The sequence below is a fragment of the Schistocerca serialis genome, chromosome 1 (genome assembly GCF_023864345.2).
Source record: "Schistocerca serialis cubense isolate TAMUIC-IGC-003099 chromosome 1, iqSchSeri2.2, whole genome shotgun sequence".
NCBI lineage: Eukaryota > Metazoa > Arthropoda > Insecta > Orthoptera > Acrididae > Schistocerca > Schistocerca serialis.
This window is the reverse complement of record NC_064638.1, coordinates 524,488,140-524,506,974: the sequence shown is the minus strand read 5'-3', so window position 1 is coordinate 524,506,974 and position 18,835 is coordinate 524,488,140. Positions and strand designations below refer to the sequence as shown.

The 18,835-nt window shown below is 44.0% G+C and overlaps 1 protein-coding gene across 2 annotated transcripts in view; it reads right to left on the bottom strand.

Moving 5' to 3' along the window:
* The window catches only part of LOC126474630 (G-protein coupled receptor 143-like), a 130,344-nt gene that overhangs the window by 107,088 nt on the left and 4,421 nt on the right, over nt 1-18,835 (bottom strand). The window contains exon 1 of one of the 2 annotated variants that reach the window (XM_050102119.1): nt 3,115-3,137. The exons of the other annotated variant lie outside the window; for it this stretch is intronic. The gene's annotated coding sequence lies outside the window, so the exon portion shown is untranslated. Of the gene's footprint in view, nt 1-3,114; nt 3,138-18,835 lie in introns of those variants that run through there. 2 annotated transcript variants of the gene reach the window in all.

The window sequence follows — 18,835 nt, the reverse complement described above, 5'->3', positions numbered from 1 at the left end:
CCCCCTCCCCCCGTCCGGGAACGTCTCAGTCCAGATGAGTGTAACTCCAATGTTTGTGTGGTACAGTAATTATGGTGTACGTGTATGTGGAGGCAGTGTTTGTGCAGCAATCACCAACATAGTGTAACTGAGGCTGAATAAGGGGAACCAGCCCGCATTTGCCGAGGCAGATGGAAAACCGCCTTAAAAACCAACCACAGGCTGGCCGGCACACCAGACCTCAACACGAATCTGCCCAGCAGATTCGTGCCAGGGACCGGCACACCTTCTCGCTTGGGAAGCAGTGCGTTAGACCGCACGGCTAGCCGGGTGGGCAGGCTTATACTAACTGTGATTGTTACCAACACATTTCAGTGTGTGTGGATTCATGGACTTTAATTTTAGTGCCACTTCACAAAACTTGCTCCTTACACTTGTATAAAACAATTTGTGCTAGAATCTTGTCAGATAAAATCATCGTACATTGCTGACCAATCCATCTTCAGTCCTATTAAGTCCTTGAAACTGTGGCAACAGCAATTAATGGCACATCAACAGGAACAACAAGAGCATGGTGAAAATCAACAGCAGTTGCAGCACAAAGCTCTAACAAGAATTTTTCAGAAGATGCTTGCATCGGCAAACACAGTCTACATTATGAGGTACGGACTAAGACATTAGGAACTTTGAACCCCACCCCACATAGTTTGACAATTTCAACTAGACACAAGAATCTTCATCACTATATGTTTTGTCGTGAGGCACGTGATGTTACTGAGAACTCAGCAGTTACCTCTCTCCAAGTACCACTCTGTATGGATCTGTCCACTGACAGAACTACATAGTAGTATACAATATTCTAATATTTGGGAGTTTCAGACTACAATCATATGTTGTTGCTACTAGGCTGCACTTAAATCAACACCATAAACCTTGCTCACTAATTTGTAAGGCCTCAGCTTTCAGCTGCCAGCTACCAGGTGTCAAGGATTTTCTTAAGCTGACATGATGTAGGAGGGTTTTAGTAGTAAACAATAAAAGCATTAATGCATGATGCAGAATATTTTTAAGGACCTCAGTGTTTATGAAGTCATATCTCTTGAACTAGTGTCATACAATGATGTAGGTACATTCAGCGGCATATTTTGACACAGTCTGCAAAATGTGTTGCGAATAAAGTTACTTGCACAGAAGTAATAAATTTAAATGTCATACACAATCGGACAGTTTTTCACGCATCTCAGTGTTCATGATGTCATACCTCCTAAACTATATGTAGTAGCCTGATATAACTTTGTAGGTGCATTTAATGGCATATGTGGATACTGTCTGCGAAATTTATTGAAAATATAGTTAGTAGCACAGATGTGATACATTTAAACATTACACATGCTGCAGCAATTTTTCACGCATTGTTCGTACTCTCATATTTCCTGAACTATGATTTATTCTTACGTCCATAGCAATTTTTGCTTGACCTGTAAGGGCTACGTGCACCAAGTTTGGTTGAAATTGGTCCAGTGGTTTAGGAGGTGTGGAACTTACACACATACACCCAAACATACATACATTTTTATAATATGTGTGGACTGGTGAATGGGCAAAATGTATTGAAGATTGACCTAAGGTAGGTGCATGTGTAATTGGTGTTCGCACAAACACAGCAGAAACAGGTAATTAACACACCATTGAGTTTATAGTATTATAATAGAAAGCCATTCACTGTCCCAGCCGAATTTGTAATATTTTTGTGCTATTTAGAACAACTCATCCACAGTATTTCATGATGTGGAAATTACCTGCATGACAATTATAACAGAAGCTATTTGGAAACAACACCACAAAAAATTTTACACGTTGTCTGACAGATTATGTTGTAGGCTGGACAAACATAGTTTTCTTAAGCCAAGCATTAAATATACTGTATGTAGCATATTTTGAGTAAAACTGTTCTTATGATCGTGGTCAAATGAATTGCTGCCATAAATAAGCTACTGGCTCCAAAAAATTTGGAAGAGCTACGATCATTATTAATTAATTATGGGAAATGTATACACAAATATAGCCTATAGTCCTTACCCCTTACCCATCTATGCAAAAAAGATATCAAATGTGTGTGGTCTAACATATCACAAGGTGTTACTTACATTTTTTTTAAATGTGTCTAAAATCAACTCCTTGACTACCAAATTTTACACCAGGAAGACACTTGACACTGGCAACAGACATGTCACAGTACAACATCGGCATATTATACTGTTCCATAAAAATGCTGGTGGGATGAAACATCCAATAGCATTCACCACATAAATGTTGGGGAGGGGGGAGGAGGAGGGGGGGGGGGGACGGACCACCCTCATGAAGTGAATGGGACGCACTCAGGACAATCTATGGCATTTTAAACTTTCCTTTATGGTACATCAGTTTATTTAATGAACTATAAGCCAATGATTGCCCTGTTTGGACCATAGTGAAAGCTCCCACAAGAAATATCGTAAATGCTGCAGATGTGGGACTTATTCTGCAGAAACTGTAATTATGACATTCATTACAGACTGATCACTTAACATGTTCAAGCTAATGCATTGTCCCACCTCCCGATGGACCCATAAACAAACTTCAACAGGCAGGAGGTACACTGATCTGTGGCTTATGATAAGATGAAGCACAACCTAGATACGTTTCTGATTATGACCCACGGGGTGATTCAAGCAGCAAACAGAGCCATAGTCTCCACAAGGTGTTATCAATCCAACTGAGTTGCCCAAAGTGCCTATTGAAAGGCACAAACCCAACATTTAAAACTTATTTGTCTTAACCTCACCAAAGGTGTCAAATTACTTGCCACACTAAATAAACTGTGTGGTCATCATTCCACCTGTACTCCAGTCCTGCATCCCTCAGCTCCTACAACTGTCACACAAGGGGGATTGGGAGAGGGGGGGAGGGAGGGGGGGGGGAGAGAGAGTAGCAAAATAATAGCAATGGCATGACACCATGTTTAGTGGCCAGGGGTTGATTATTATATAGAATTAATGGTCTGGAATGGCCAAGTATTTGTGTGAAGGCATTCTTTCTTCTATGCACATATGCTGTATTGCAAATTCCTTCATTCACGTTATTCTACAGAATTACCTTCTACATTAATTTATGCAGCAAGTTGAAGGGTAGGAGCTGGGTGTGAGCCAATCAGAGTTCTTCCACAAGCGTCAGAAGCTCGCTCTGTGGCCTGTTTGGTAGGTACAGAAGAGTCTTGTTAAGCACTTCAATATCAACATTGTCCAGTGTGAAGATTTATTAAATAGGCTGTCAGTAGACCACACTAGGGAAACATTTGGTGCACCTCATTTTCTGTTCAGGATTTCGAGCATCATTCAAAGGCACGTTGAACGTTTCTCTGATATACTTATTTCTTTTACACAAATCATTTCATAAAATATTTGGCTGATTTCTTTCATTTTTTAATTTCAAGTTTTATTCAGAAAGCATGATCTTATGGACTCCTTGTTTGTCTTCATTGATTTGAAGGAAGCCTTTTTAACATTTAAATACTGCACCAACGTATCTTTTTATGTGCAAAATAGCAACGTCTTGAACAGACGAAATTTTTGACACTTCTTTTACAGCAGCTTTTCGTGAAATATTTCAATTTTTCCTCAGCTTATTAATTAAGTTTTTGTTAATTACCCTGATTACTTTCAAGCAGTTAAATATTTTCATGCCAAAGTAGACCTCATGCTGGTCACTTTGATACCCCATTTACCTGTTTCTCTCCCTTTGTTTGGCTATGAAAATTTGGACAAAACCTCATGGTGTAAATTATAAAGTCTTGTTTTTGGCTCTGCTCACGCATTTACAAAAATGTATCTAGTGTTAATCATATGATAAAATAGTCCTTTCTGTGTGCTGTCATTTCCAAAATTCGTCATTTCGATATCTTGAACCTTTTATGAGATACGACGAGTTTTACGACCACTTGATTCCTGAAGCACAGGAAAGGTTTGGACGCACGGCGAGCGACCCGTCCGTGGATATAACAACCAATATCTCAAGAATGAAGAGAGATGATATTCTGGTCTCAACTTTAAATACAATTTAGATACATTGGTTACATTTCATACATAATAATGTATGGCCTTAAATGAACTATACAGAAAGTCTACACAATGTGATTTTACCTCTGCAAATTTTCAAAAATTTCATGTGGCCATGTACTCAATTTCGTGCAGCACAGGAACTATGATGAATAACGAAAATAAATTCAGACCTCTATCGTTTAAAGATATCAAGCTATAGGTTGCGGAAGATTCAAATTTTTTCACTGAATAGTTTTCTTAAAATCGGATGTTAAGTAATTCATAGCTGCTGTCGCAACTGCTCCATTGCTTTGCCAACAAGACACGTGGCTGTCGCTCTCTGTCGCGCATGCTGCAGTGACAAGATTCAAACATGATTGAATTCAAACATTTCCAGTTGCAGCGGGAGACAGGCAGTGACACAGATGTGGTTCAAGGACACTTCCGTAACCACACCTGCGGTTGTTTTGTCGCCTGAAGCTGTCACGGGATGTCGCTCGCTTCTGTTGCTCATGTAGGACACGGCCTTAGTAAGCTGCCATTTGGGTTTGCATGTAGGTGGGGTAGGAGTCAGCAGACCAATAGCATACAGGAAATTGTCACTCGAGTATGTGTCAGAGAGAACGTACCACTCGAGACAATGGGCAAGCTGTACACTGCAGACAAAGAGGTTCAAATGGGAACACGTGTGCTTTGGGTCTGAAAGGAACTTGGGTGTTCATGTGTTAAGCCAGAAGAGGCTAAGTTGATTAAGAAGGTCAGCCAAGAGGGCACCTCTTGGACAGGTACTGGAAAGCCCCCAAAGTGGATGGTGCACATTAAAATCGCCAAGCAGCAGAAAGAGATGAGGTACCTGCCCTATAAGCTGGAGTGCCCTGGTGACACTGAATGATGGAGGGATGTAAATGGTAAAAACAGCAAAGGTCAAGTGAGGAAGGCAAAGGCGAACTGCAACAGCCTCAAAGCGGGTAGTAACGGAGATGGGTTGACTATGAACGTCTGTATGAGCAGCGTGGTACCCCTATGAGATGGAATGCTGACCTCGGTGAGAAGGTCAAAACAGACTGGGAAGAAATGCGAGAGCTCAAAGCGGTCGTAAGGATGCAATTTTGTTTCCTGATGGCAGAGAACACATGGACACTGCGATGCTAAGAGCAGCTGTAAATTCTCTTTGTTGGATGAAGACCACGAACTTTCCATTGGAGGAGTGTCATGATGAGGAAGAAATGAAGGGGTGTCACCTTGACAGCTGCAAAGTGTCAGCTTTCGAAGACTTGCTGCTACAGGGTACAGAGACAGGAGGATCCTGCTCCATGAGGTCTACAGGAGTGTCTGCATTCTCCTGCTGTCAGCCTTCGGAGTCCAGTGCAGCAGAACCATTGGTATTGCGCATCGACGACATGGAGGTCAGCTAGGCAAGGGTATCACATGGCAACATTGGTGAAGAGGCTCTTCGAATTGGCGAAAAAGAAGAGTGTGTGCCTTTGTTTGACTTCTCTGACCTTTGCTGGTTAACAGAGGAAGACTCAGATGTTGGTTGGCTTGGGGGGATGCGGGAAGTCTTCACAAGAATATTCCTTCTGTCCTTTGTGGCCTGCAGGTTGTGTAGCAGGTGACTTCGGCCTGTGAGGTTAAAGTTTGGTTGTGTGTTGTACAGCTGAAGAAGGAGATGGGATCACTACCATGACACTGGGTGATACTGCAACCACAGAGCTGAATTTGAGGTTGCATGCATGTGTGGCCATGTACTTCGTGGAATGAGAGGTAGCAAGAACAGTACCATAGGTACCAGATGGTAGAATGCAGGGTTTCCGACTAGCCAACAACTTCTGAGTGACTGGGTAAGGCACTTTTCCTTCACCCGAATCTCCTGACAGCCCATTCATCGAGATACATGGGAATTTCGTGGGAGGAAGTGGCATGGTCACCACAGCAGTTGATGCAGCAGTGAGGGGGAGTGGACAATCGCCCTCATGAGCATCCCTGCCACAGGTTACACATTTCGCTGGGTATCGACAGGATTCTCGAGTGTGTTTGTAACAATGACACTGACAGCAGCCCATCGCCTTCGGAATATATGGTGTGACTGTGATAACTTCATAACTTGCTTTGGTCTTTGATGGAAGAACCACCCTATCAAAAGTGAGAAAGAGAGTGCGTGTGGGCACTAAGGAGGCATCTGCTTTTTTCATCATCTGATGGACGGCAGTGACACCCTGATCAGACAGGTACATTTAAATTTCTGCCTCTGTCATACCATTAAGCAGCCTAGTGTAAATAACAATACTGGAAGAATTCAGTGTTCTATGGGCCGCAACATGAAGAAGATAGCCGTGGAGGAGCAAAGCTGTAAACAGTTTTTGTGCCTGTGAATCAGATGTAGTCTCCAAAAGCAAAGTGCCATTGGATAAATGAGAGCAGGAACTCACAGGGTTGGTTGGTTTGGGGTATAAATGGACTAAACTACAAGGTCATCAGTCCCTTTTTCCTGACGCAAGCAAGGCTCAAGGTACAAAAACAACCAACACCACAACTAAAAATAAAACAAATGGAATGAACAAAAAATGGGGAAAACATAAACCACAAGGAAAAGGAGAAGAAGGTATTAAAACTATAGGGCAGATGGTCTTGGCTGGCTGATCACAATAATAAAAGAGGATGAGCCAGCCACTCTGCAACACATTAAAATGCCCATTCCAAAAAGACAAGGCGATATGACCACATGTAGGGAAAAAGACGACCACCAAGACAAACAAATGCAAAGAAAGTGCAACAGAGTTAAAATGTAGGGAGGGTGGAGATCACAGGGAGAAAGCTAAATGCCCACCCTTAGATGGTACAATAAAAAAAACCCTCACGAAGAAAACGTAAAATTAAATCTGTCATTGAGGCATTGTCGCCCAACACCGAAGGTAGGGTGCTGGGAAGGTTAAAAGTCCGCCGCAGAGTGGCTAAAAGTGGGCAGTCCAGCAAGATATGGACGACAGTCATATGTGAGCCACAGTGACACCGAGGTGGGTCCTCGAGATGGAAGAGGTAGCCATGTGTTAGCCACGTATGGCCAATGCGGAGCCGGCACAGAACCACAGAGTCCCTGCAAGAGGCTTGCATGAAGGTCTCCCACACATTCGTAGTCTCCTTAAGGGCATGCAGTTTGTTGTGTGTACTGAGATTATGCCATTCTGTCTCCCAAACCTGGAAAATCTTGCAGCATAACAATGATCACAGATCAGTTACAGGGATGTCAATCTCCAGAAGCAGTTTCTGTGTAGCCTGTTTGGCCAGCCTGTAGGCAAGTTCATTTCCAGGGATTCCGACGTGGCCTGGGGTCCACACAAACAGCAGTCAGTACAGAGAAGAAACAACTCGTCAGGGCATGAGCAGATTCGCTCAAGAGCACAAGAAATGGCCGCCAGCTGACCTGGGCCACCGATGCGGTAGATGAACTGCCATGGATGGGAAAAGGAGATGGTAATTCGGATGCCCAGGAGAACTATGAATGTGTGCAACGTAATGAGTGAGCAGTTGTTCGTGCCTAACTTTCAATGGAGGGACACTGGTCTCCACCAGGACGCTGGTCACTGGACTCCTGTTACCAGTTGAACACCACAGTGGTGCACTGGGTTAAGTAAAAGCAACACTGAGGGCACCACTGAACCATAAACCAGACTCCCATAGTCAAGGCAGGATTGAAAAGGGCTCTGTAGAGCTGCAGCGGGATAGAGCGATCTGCACCTCACTTGGTGTTGCTCGGCAATGGAGGGCATTGAGGTGCTGCCAGCAGTTCCACTTCAGCTGACTAAGATCAGGAAGTCACATCAATCGGGCATCAAAAACTACTTCTAAAAATCGATATGTCTCCACTAAGGTGAGTGGATCATCATTAAGGTAAAGTTCTGCTTCCGCATGAACAGTACGATGCCGACAGAAGTGCATGACACACGACTTCGAGGCTGAAAACTGGAAGCCGTGGGCTAAAGCCCATGACTGCACCTTGTGGATGGCTCCCTGTAGGTGCTGCTCAGCAACACCAGTACTGGAGGAGCAGTACAAAATGCAGAAGTCGTCTGCATACAGAGAAGGTGAGACCGATGGCCTGACAGCTTCTGCTAGACCGTTAATGGCCACTAACAATAGAGATACACTGAGTACAGTGTCCTGCGGGACCCGATTCTCCTGGATATGGAGGGAACTATGGGAGGCACCAACTTGGACACAGAAAATATGGAGCTATAGGAAACTTTGGGTAAAAATTGGAAGCGGGCCCCGGAGACCCCACTCATATAATGTGACAAGGATATCGTGTCGCCAGGTCATGTCTTAAGCTTTTTGCAAATCGAAAAAGACAGCAAAGAGGTGTTGGTGTCTGGAAACAGCTGTTCGGATGGCAGACTCGATGGAAACAAGATTATAAATGGTAGAGCAACCCTGGCAGAAACCGCCCTGGCATGGAGTCAGTAGGCCACTCAACTCCAGGACCCAATACAACCGACGAGTTACCATACGTTCTAACAGCTTACAAAGAATGTTGATGAGGCTGATGGGCCGATAGCTATCTACATCAAGTGGGTTTTTACTGGGTTTGAGCATTGGAATGATAGTCCTCTCCCGCCATTGTGATGAAAAGATGCCATTGCACCAGATCCGGTTGAAGACGAGGAAGAGATGTCACTTATAGTCGGATGAGAGATATTTGATCATCTGACTGTGGATCCGATCTGGCCGAGGAGCTGTGTTGGGGCAATGTGCAAGGACGTTGAGGAGCTCCCAATCTGTAAATGGAGCATTATAGGGTTCAATATGACGTTCAGTGAACGAGAGGGCTTTCCTTTCCATCCGCCATGTGAGGGTGAGAAATGTTGGGGGATAATTCTCTAATGCGTAGGCTTGAGCATAGTGCTCATCAAAATGGTCGGCAATTGCTAACATACCACTGATGCTAATGCCAGTAACAACTGTTGGGGTCTGGTACCCGCAAACACTTCTGATCATTGTCCAGACTTGGGAAGGTGACATACGGCTCCCAATGGTCGAGACGCACCTATCCCCAACATACCTGTTTCCGTCTTTTTATAACCTGGTGGACGTGGGGTATGGAGCCGTTTAAAAGCTATTAGGTGCTCTAGGGAAAGGCACTGCTTATGTCGCTGTAGAACTCGCTGACACTCTTTAATGGCCTCAGCGATTTTCGGTGACTACCAAGGTACTGTCTTTTGATGGGGGCACCCTAAAAAACAAGGGATCATGTTTTCTGCCGCAGAAATTATTGTTCTAGTGACCTGCTCAAGTACCACATCAATGGTATCATGTGAGGGAGATTCAACGGTGACTACAGAGGTGAAAGCTTCCCAGTCTGCCTTGTTTAAAGCCCATCTTGGTAGGCGTCCGCGGGAATGGCTCTGGGGGAGTGACAGGAAGATGGGAAAGTGGTCACTACCACATAAGTCATTGTGTAAAGCTTAATACTTGGCTTAGCTCAGCCAGGTGGCGGAAAAATCTGCAGCAATTCCACTGGAGGATGACGTAACCATGAGGCTGGGAAGGCATGAAACATGCAACGTGGCAGGTTACGCTTCAGGATTACCTGCTGCCACCGATTGAGTATTTGTATCCATTCCTATTGTGTTCTAAATTGGCATGGAGCTCATCATCAGACTGCAAGAGGAGGTCGTGATGGAAAATAATACCCTGGACCGTATTGAGGCTTTTATGGGGAGTGACGGAAACAGTAATATCACCCAGCCGGTCACAAGCGAGTAGGGATTGGGCTGGAGATGCTGTTTGAATCAAGATTGCACCGCTTCTCATCTTGGACAGCACTGTCCCTTCCCCAAACTTGTCCTCAAGATGTTCAACAAAAATTGAGGCTTCATAGGTAGAAAGGAGTCCCCGTCCATTCTGTTACAGATTAAATACCAAGGCGAATATGACTCTCTTCCTCCCATGTTGTAGCGATGGAGGGAAATGATTTAGGGTCATATCTGTCAGCACTGTTCTCGATCTTGCCCTTCTTAGAGACTGCAGGTGCCATACGGTCACCAGCAAGAGATGACTTAGTCCACTTCATTGTGAATCATCTGCCCTGATGTCACTCACTCCGATTAGGGGCTCTTCCCACAGGTGCCACCCAGCCACAGCAAAGGCCACCTGGCATGATGGCCGTTGCTGGGAGCCCTGATGCACCAGGAAGACAGGCATCTACTCCTTGGCATACGTGGGGAGTTTACAGCTCAGGCATCAGCAGTGGCAGTGAGATCCCTGTGTTGTCAGGGGGCTACCACCAAATGGGTACATGACGGCCCCACCACACCGGAGTGGCTACTGTGCTGGATATTAGGCGCAGAGAAATCCAATACTGTCATGGGAACGAAAGACAGGGGACAATGGAAGAAGATTGCATACCCTGGAAAGTGTCTTTGCCCAAATAGTTGAATTGCAGGTGGAGATGCAAAGCCATGACAAGAGGTTCAGCAGATCAAATCTAAATGCACTATGGATAACTCATGCACCACATAAGGTGTCCTTCTCCATATGGCCTGCACTTCTGCAGAATTTGGAAAATGGCAGGTCAAACCATAAAATGGGACCTGAACTTACAGGACTGAAAAGTGTGAGACCCCCTTTTAGTCGCCACTTACGACACGCAGGGATACCTCGGGCCTATTCTAAACCCCGAACCCACAGGGGGAGGAGTTCACAGGGCCAGTATATTGCATCAGCACCTTTCTGTGTAATAAATGGATTTACTACTGCGAAAGACTAACCACCTTCAGTACAGTAAACCACGAGGAAATATGGTGCAGCTGGGAGTCTATGAATGATTTGCCTCATTGTGAGAAAATCCTCCATGATTACCAGCATCTCCAAATGTGCACTCCCTCCAACAGGAGGCCCCTTCAGAAGAGGGGGCACCTGCTTTAGGTGACTGTTCACACCTCATGTCACATCTCCCAAACACCTGACAGAGGTACTAATCGGCAATTTGGGAAGGTAGCAGCTCTGGCAATCACCCCTACCTGGGCCTAGCCTGTACCCGGGGGTACGTGTGAACTCTACTGTCGACGCGGGGCTAGGAAGTACGCGTTACCCAGTCACCCGTTACGCATGAGACATGTGGGCTGACCTTCAGGAGTTCACAGGGATAAGAAGAAAAAGCTGAGCCTCAAATGCCAAAGCAAAGGAAGGACAGGACAAGGCGTACGAAGAAAGAAAAAAGGATCGAAAAAAGAGTGGTGAGACTGCTCCGATGTGAGGCACTGAAAATGTGGAGAACATTCCGAAAAACAGCCCAGACATGTTCCCCGAGGGAGGGGAAAAAGAACAGCAAGAGGACAGACATACAAGAGGACAGACATACAACATGGAAGGGAAAAGATGCTGCCAAGGCTGGGGCCCCGTGGTAGCCAAGCACGAACCCGCCAAAGAGCGGCGAGCCCCCTACTTATGCATAACAGAATGGATGACTACTCAACTACTAAAACAAGTGATAAGCAGCAGACAAAGGAAAGAGGAAAGATCACTTAGCTTTTGAACAAAGTACTTCTTCATAAGTAACATATAAACACATACTTACAGGGTGGTTGGTAAGGAAATGGAAGGCAAAAGATGTGGGAGATGCAGTTAAGAGACAGGAAAATATGGGAAAGATCATGCTAGGGCAGAACAAGTGGGTGTGTGCTGGAGCATACCAATGGACTGCTAGGAGGAATTATGAGAGAGAAAAAGTGTCAACTGAAGGGTAAGGTGGAGGATTCAGAGCAGGAAAATCAAATTAGGGTCGAATGGTGAAATAAGTCACTCAGAGGCTTCTGTTATCCTTAATTACTCCTTTTCCATTTTTTTCTTGGCTAAGGTATGGTAATGCCAACATAAGAGCACCTGGTCATCCAGGTTGGGGGAAGTATTCAGTACTAACAACCCTTTCATGCAAAAACAATAGTTCTGAATCTCTAACCCCTCAAAATAATTTAAGAAAGAACCCTCAATACATAATGCCAAATGACAAATGGACTTGCGAATCGGTATATGGAATGCAAAGCATCTATGGAAACATGGGTGTATAAAAAGACTACAAAATGAATTAGAGGAGTTCGATGCATAAATTGCTGCAGTCCAACAAACAAGATTTCTTGGAGAATACTTACAGAACCTTGGGCAATACACTGTGTTCAATATGTGTAACAGCAAACTACAAATTGAAAAGCATGAATTTGGAACAGCATTTCTCATTACAAAAAAAGCCATCATGTGTGTGACAGTTAATGAGAGAATGTGCTGTGTATGAGTGAAAGGTAGATGGTTCAATTTTTGTAGTGTCAATGTTGAGGCACTTACACATGACACAGAAGGCGCTGTAAAATAGAGTTTCTATTCCTAGAGAATGTGTCTACCACAACACAACATCAAAACTATCCTGGGAGACTTGAATGTCAAAGTAGGAAAAGAGAAATATTGGCAACCATTATCAATGAAAGTCTCCATGAGGAAAACAATGAAAATGGAATCAGAATGATCTCATTTTGTGAATAAGAAAGCATGAATATTACCAGTAAAAGGTTTCCACACAAAGAGACATGGTATATTTAGATGGAAAGACAGGAAACCAAACTGGCCAGATATTAATCTCAAACAGGCACTCGAGTGCCATCAGCGACATTTGTATGTGTTGCAGAGCTGACATAGGCTCAGAACACAGCTTGATGGTTGGATCTATGGTAGTCAAATTGAAAACAAATCACAGAAAATACCATGAACACACAGTACATTATGAAGTTCAACCACCAGGAGACAATCGTGAAACTTGTCAGAATCAAGAGTAAAACTAAAGACATAAATGGATACATTACCAACAACAGAATGAATGAAGAACAAATGGTTCAATGGTCCATGCAAAATCATAGTAAATGCTAATATCACAGCCAGGAAGGTAGGTGTGTGTGTGTGTGTGTGTGTGTGTGTGTGTGTGTGTGTGTGTGGGAGGGGGGGGGAGGGGGGGGGGGAGAATCCCCGTGATATACAGTCACTGAACAGAAACTTCTAAGGAAACACAGATTACTGCACAATAGGAGTAAAACAAAGTGTAGGCCTACAGATAGAGAGAGATGCTGAGTTTGGCTATCAAGGGAGCAATATGTGATGCCTTCAATGACTGCAGTAGCAGATTCTGGTCGTATGTAAAGGCTGTTAATGGCACCAGAGTTAGTTTCCAATCCTTAGCAAATCAGACAGGAACTGAAATTGGATAGCAAAGCAAAAGATGAAGTACTGAACTCTTTTTTTCAAATGTTCCTTTACACAGGAAAACCCAGGAGAATTGTCCCAATTTAATCCTCATACAACTGGAAAGATGAATTAAATAAGTATTAGTGCCAGTGCTGTTGAGAAATAGCTGAAATCATTAAAACTGAACAAAGCCCCGGCCCTGTTGGAATCCCTGTCAGATTCTACTCTGAATTTGTGGCTGAGTTATGCCCTCTTTTCACTATAATCTGTTGTAGATTCCTCAAACAAAAAACTGTGCCCAGTTTATGGATAAAGGCACAGGTCACACCCCTGTACACAAAGGGTAGCAGAAGTGATCCACAAAACTACTATCCTATATTCTTTATATTGATCAGCTGTAGAATTTTAGAACATATTCTGATCTCAAACATAACGATGTATCTTGAATAGAATGACCACCTCAATGCCAACCAGCATGGATTTCAAAAACATCGATCATGTGAAATCCAACTCGTACTTTTCTCACAAGACATACTGAAAGCTTTGGATCAATGCAGTGAGGTAGATGCTGTATTTCTTGATTTCTGAAAAGCATTTGACTCAGTACCACACCTGTGCTTATTGTCAAAAGCAATGGGGTATCAAGTGAAATTTGTGACTGGGCTGAGAACTTTTTGGTACAGAGGACACAGGATGTTATTTTGGATGGAGAGTCATTGTCAGATATAGAAGTAACACATGGAGATGTGTTGGGGCCCTTGCTGTTCATGTTGTATATTAATGATCTTGCAGGCAATATTAATAGTACAATCAGGCTTTTTGCAGATAATGCAGTCATCTATAATGAAGTACTGCCTGAAAGAAGCTGCATAAATATTCAGTCAGATCTTGATAAGATAAGAGTGGTGCAAATATTGGCAACTTGCTTTAAATGTTCAGAAATGTGCAATTGTGTACTTCACAAAATGAAAAAACACAATATCCTATGATTATAATGTCAATGAGTCACGGCTGAAATCAGTCAACTCGTACAAATACCTGGGCGTCATATTTTGTAGGGATATGAAATGGGATGATCACATAGATGCAGTCTTGGGTAAAGCAGTGGTAGACTTGAGTTTATTGTTAGAATACTGGGGAAGTGCACTCAGTCTACAAAAGATACTGCTTACAAATCACTCGTGCAACCGGTTGTAGAGTACTGCTCAAATGTGTGGGTAGTTGCGGGACCCTCTACCCTCCCGACCTGGTACAGAAGCAAATAACCAGAGCCACTTCCTCATCCCCTCAAACCCAGAACCTCCCACAGAAGAACCACAAAAGTGCCCCACTTGTGACAGGATACTTTCCGGGACTGGATCAGACTCTGAATGTGGCTCTCCAGCAGGGATACGACTTCCTCAAATCCTGCCCTGAAATGAGATCCATCCTTCATGAAATCCTCCCCACTCCACCAAGAGTGTCTTTCCGCCGTCCACCTAACCTTCGTAACCTCTTAGTTCATCCCTATAAAATCCCCGAACCACCTTCCTTACCCTCTGGCTCCTACCCTTGTAACCGCCCCCAGTGTAAAACCTGTCCAATGCACCCTCCCACCACCACCTACTCCAGTCCTGTAACCCGGAAGGTGTACACGATCAAAGGCAGAGCCACGTGTGAAAGCACCCACGTGATTTACCAACTGACCTGCCTACACTGTGAAGCTTTCTATGTGGGAATGACCAGCAACAAACTGTCCATTCGCATGAATGGACACAGGCAGACAGTGTTTGTTGGTAATGAGGATCACCCTGTGGCTAAACATGCCTTGGTGCACGGCCAGCACATCTTGGCACAGTGTTACACCGTCCGGGTTATCTGGATACTTCCCACTAACACCAACCTGTCAGAACTACGGAGATGGGAACTTGCCCTTCAGTACATCCTCTCTTCTCGTTATCCGCCAGGCCTCAACCTCCGCTAATTTCAAGTTGCCGCCGCTCATACCTCACCTGTCTTTCAACAACATCTTTGCCTCTGTACTTCCGCCTCGACTGACATCTCTGCCCAAACTCTTTTCCTTTACTAATGTCCGCTTGTGTCTGTGTATGTGCGGATGGATATGTGTGTGTGTGCGAGTGTATACCTGTCCTTTTTTCCCCCCTAAGGTAAGTCTCTCCGCTCCCGGGATTGGAATGACTCCTTACCCTCTCCCTTAAAACCCACATCCTTTCATGTTTCCCTCTCCTTCCCTCTTTCCTGATGAAGCAACCATTGGTTGCGAAAGCTAGGATTTGTGTGTATGTTTGTGTTTCTATCGACCTGCCAGGGCTTTCGTATGGTAAGTCACATCATCTTTGTTTTTGAACAATAAGATGAACTTCACATAGAAAACTACACTCTCAGGAACACTCCTAACTTCAAATCCGGTGGTGTAAGTTTAAATGACTGCAATAGAAGACAAGTCAGATACCAAATTAGGCTATGAAACACAAACAACGTTTACTTTTTCCTTCAAACAAAAACTTCTATCCATCAAACTCCTGAACACGAAAATCAAGCTGAACACAAAACCAAGCTGAAATCTGCAACAAAATCATCTGGCCAGTACTGCTGTATGGAGGAGAAATGTGGAGTGTGACCAAAAGACAGCACCCAGTCTTAAAAAATTAAGGGCACAGAAATTTTTTTTGGTCAACATTTGAGAAAGCAACAGAAAGGTGGGTCTGCAGATCGGAATTGGTTTTTCAAACAGCACTCTACAGCATTTGCCCCTCAATTAGCTTGCAAGCAATCACGAATCTCTCGCCCAGCACAAAGTCCCAAGCGACTGGAAAAACTGCAGGTAACTGCTGTACACACAAAGGCCAAAAGAATGGACCTGTAAAATTACAGGCCAATGTCTCTAACATTGGTTTGCTGCAGAATCCTTGAAAAGTCACTTGTGCAATACTCAGTTTGATCTTTTCTCACATGATATGCTTTGAACTACGGATGAAGAGCATCAGCCAGTTTCACATTTCTAGATTTACAGAAATCCGGTCACAAGAACTGACAACGGCCGGGAGGGTGGTGCGCTGACCACATGACCCTCCATATCTGCATCCAGTGACGCCTACAGGCTGAGGATGACACAGCGATCGGTCAGTACCGTTAGGGTCTTCTGAGACCTGTTTGGACTGAGTTTAGCTTTCAGTTTTAGATTTCCAGAAAGCATTTGGCACGGTGCCCCATTACAGGCTTTTAAAGAAGGCATTAGCATATGGGATAGGTTCACAGATATGTGACTGAATCAAAGACTCCTTAAGTTACAGAACCCAATATGTTGCCCTCAACAGCGAGTGTTCATCAGACAAGTGTATCATGAGGAATGCCCCAGGGAAGTGTGACAAGCCCACTATTATTCTTTGTACACGCAAATGAGCTGGTAAACAGGGTGGGCAGCAATCTGTGATTGCAAGCTGGTGACACTATGATGTGTAGATGGTGAGTGAATATAGGAGGATACAAAATGATGTAGATAAAATTTCTAGTTGATATGATGAACAGCAGCTAGCTCTAAATGTAGAAAAATGTAAGTTCATCTGGGTGAGCAGAAAAAACAACACCTAATGTTCGGATACAGCATTTGTAGTGTCCTGCTTGACGGAGTCACATCATTTAAATATCTGGGAGTAACACCGCAAAGCGATATGAAGTGGAATGAGGATGTGAGGGCTGCGGTAGGAAAGGTGAATGGTCGACTTCAATTTGTTGGGAGAACTCTAGGAAACTGTGCTTCATCTGTACAGTAGACCGCCTATAGGATGATAGTGGGATATATTCTTGAGTAGTGCTCTAGTGTTTGGGACTGTACCAGGTCGCTTTAAGGGAAGACACTCATGCATTTCAGAGGTGGGCTGCCAGATTTGTTACTGGTATGGTCAAAACACATTCAACTGTTATTGACATGTTTTAGGAACTCAAACGGAGATCCCTGGAGTGAAGGCGACATTCTTTTCGAGGAACACTATTGAGAAAATTTAGAGAACTAGCATGTGAAACTGACTGCAGAATGACTCTACTGGCCCTAACGTACATTGCGCATAAGGATCATGAAGATACAAGAATTAGGGCTCATACATAGGCATACAGACAGTATTTTTTCCCCCTTGATCTAGTTGTTAATGGAACAGGAAAGAAAATGACTAATAGTGCTACAGGGTACCCTCCACCATGCACTGCACGGTGGATTGCAGAGTATTTATGTAGATTTAGATGGAACCCGTGGTCTAGGGGTGGCGTCTTTGATTCATAATCAAAACGTCTTCGGTCCCGGGTTCGATCCCCGTCACTGCCTAAATTTTGATAAATAATCAGCATTGGCGGCCGAAGACTTCCGGCATAAGAAGTCAGCCTCATTCTGCCAACAGCCTTGTCAAGGAGGTCGGAGGATCGGATAGAGGTTCAGGGCACTCTCTTGTCCTAGAGGTGGGAAATTGCCCCTAAAGGCAGAAGAATCAGCAATGATCAACGACATGAGGATGCAGAAGGCAATGGAAACCACTGCATTAAAGACACGTAACGTGTATCCACAGGACATGTGGCCTGTAATTGAAGCAGTGTCATGATCTCTCCATTGGCAAAAGATTCCGGAATAGTCCCCCATTCGGATCTCCAAGAGGGGACTGCCAAGGGGGAGGTTACCATGAGAAAAAGAATGAATAATCAACTGAAGGATAACGTTCTACGAGTCGGGGCGTGGAATGTCAGAAGCTTGAACGTGGTAGGGAAACTAGAAAATCTGAAAAGGGAGGTAATATCAACAGCAGCAGAAAATGGTATAACAGGTGTAGGATTCGTTATGAATAGGAAGGTAGGGCAGAGGGTGCGTTACTGTGAACAGTTCAGTGACCGGGTTGTTCTAATCAGAATCGACAGCAGACCAACACCGACAACGATAGTTCAGGTATACATGCCGACATCGCAAGCTGAAGATGAACAGATAGAGAAAGTGTATGAGGATATTGAAAGGGTAATGCAGTATGTAAAGGGGGACGAAAATCTAATAGTCATGGGCGACTGGAATGCAGTTGTAGGGGAAGGAGTAGAAGAAAAGGTTACAGGAGAATATGGGCTTGGGACAAGGAATGAAAGAGGAGAAAAACTAATTGAGTTCTGTAACAACTTTCAGCTAGTAATAGCGAATACCCTGTTCAAGAATCACAAGAAGAGTAGGTATACTTGGAAAAGGCCGGGAGATACAGGAAGATTTCAATTAGATTACATCATGGTCAGACAGAGATTCCGAAATCAGATACTGGATTGTAAGGCGTACCCAGGAGCAGATATAGACTCAGATCACAATATAGTAGTGATGAAGAGTAGGCTGAAGTTCAAGACATTAGTCAGGAAGAATCAATACGCAAAGAAGTGGGATACGGAAGTACTAAGGAATGACGAGATACGTTTGAAGTTCTCTAACGCTATAGATACAGCAATAGGGAATAGCGCAGTAGGCAGTACAGTTGAAGAGGAATGGACATCTCTAAAAAGGGCCATCACAGAAGTTGGGAAGGAAAACATAGGTACAAAGAAGG